This window comes from Schistocerca nitens, chromosome 1 (assembly GCF_023898315.1).
Source record: "Schistocerca nitens isolate TAMUIC-IGC-003100 chromosome 1, iqSchNite1.1, whole genome shotgun sequence".
Taxonomy (NCBI): Eukaryota; Metazoa; Arthropoda; class Insecta; order Orthoptera; family Acrididae; genus Schistocerca; species Schistocerca nitens.
The window spans coordinates 605,962,727-605,964,466 of record NC_064614.1 but is presented as its reverse complement, the minus strand read 5'-3'; the positions used below and the strand labels follow the sequence as shown (position 1 = coordinate 605,964,466).

At 44.4% G+C, this 1,740-nt stretch overlaps 1 pseudogene; it reads left to right on the top strand.

The window, feature by feature from the left end:
* Positions 1-765: 765 nt before the first annotated feature.
* Positions 766-883, top strand: LOC126208920 (5S ribosomal RNA; annotated as a pseudogene).
* Positions 884-1,740: the final 857 nt, after the last annotated feature.

Sequence of the window (1,740 nt, the reverse complement as noted above, 5' to 3'; positions counted from 1 at the left end):
TGGTGTTAAGTTAATCGCTATTCTCATTTCTGCTACTTCTCATTACTTTCGTCATTCTTCGATTTTCTCTCAATCCATAATCTGTTCTCATTAGACTGTTCATTCCATTTATTCCTGTAATTCTTCTTCACTTTCACTGAGGATAGTAATGACATCAGCGTATCTTATGATTAATGTCATTTGAATCTGAATTTGAATCCCGCTATTGAACCTATTTTCGCCATTGCTTCTTTAACGTGTAGACTGAACAGCAGACAATAGGGGCGAAAGATAACATCCCTTTCTTACACCCTTTTCTAATGCAGGGATTCGTTCTTTGGTCTTCCACTCTACATCTACATCTACAACACACTCCGCAAACCACGTAACTAAGTGTAGCGGAGAGTGCTTTTTGTACCACTAACTGAGCCATCAACCCTGCTCCACTCGCGAATAGCGTGTGTGAAGAATTACATAGCGCGAGCCTCTGTTTGGCTCTAACTTCTCGAATTTCCTCCTCATGGTCATTACGAGAGACGTATGTGGGGAGGGGGGGGGGAAGTAATATATTGTCCGAGACTCCTCTCGGAAAGTGCTCTCTCCAAATTTCAATAGTAAATCTCTCCGTGATGCACAACGTCTCTCTTGTAACATCCGCCAATGGACTTTATTGAGCATCTCCGAAAAGCTCTCGTGCCGACTAAACAATCCCGTGACGAAACGTGCCGCTCTTAGTTCGATATTCTCTATTTCTTCTATCAGTTCTGTCTGGCATGGATCCTAGATACCAACGGCCTTGCAGCAGTGGTAACACCGGTTCCCGTCAGATCACCGAAGTTAAGCGCTGTCGGGCAGGGTTAGCACTTGTATGGGTGACCATCCGGTATGCTGAGCGCCGTTGGAAAGCGGGGTGCACCCAGCCCTTATGAGGCAAACTGAGGAGCTACTTGACTGAGAAGTAGCGGATCCTGTTTCGGATACTCACCGGCCGGGAGAGCGGTGTGCTGACCACATGCCCCTCCATATCCGCATCCAGTGACGCCTATGGGCTGAGGATGACACGGCGACCGGTCGGTACCGTTGGGCCTTCATGGCCTGTTCTGGAGGAGGGGTCCTAGACAGATGAACAATACTTGAAAATTGGTCCAACAAGCGCCTTATAAACCACTTCCTTCGTGGATGAGTTACATTTCCTTAAGATTCTTCCTTTGAATCTGAACCTGGCAACTGCTTTTCCCACTGTTTGTTTTATGTGGTCATTCCCCTTAAGGTCGCTCTGGATAGTTACTCCAAGATATTTTACAGCTGATTTTCCAGTTGTTTGTCATCAGTAGTGCAGCTATATAGTACTAGATTTACGTCACATTTATTTACGTTCAGGATCAACTGCCAGAGCCTCCACCATTCATCAGTTCTTTAGAGGTCATTCTACAAATCGTCATTGTTCCTTCTTGGTTCTTATAGGCATTCCGTATCACCCTTCTTTCGCTATAGTTTACCCCTATTTTTCTCAGGATTTCTAATATCTTGTATTGTCGAACAAATCCTATGAATTGTCTTAATATTTCTTGAGCCTTACTTCTATTATCAACAACAACGTCAGAACTGCCTCTCTGGTGCCTGTACCTTTCCTGAAGACAAACTCATCGTCACCTAACAGATCTTCAGTTTTCTTGTCCATTCTTCTTACTGTATATTATTCTTCTCAGCAACTTGGATGCTTGAGCTGTTAAGCTGATTGTCGGCTAATTCTGCTTTGAG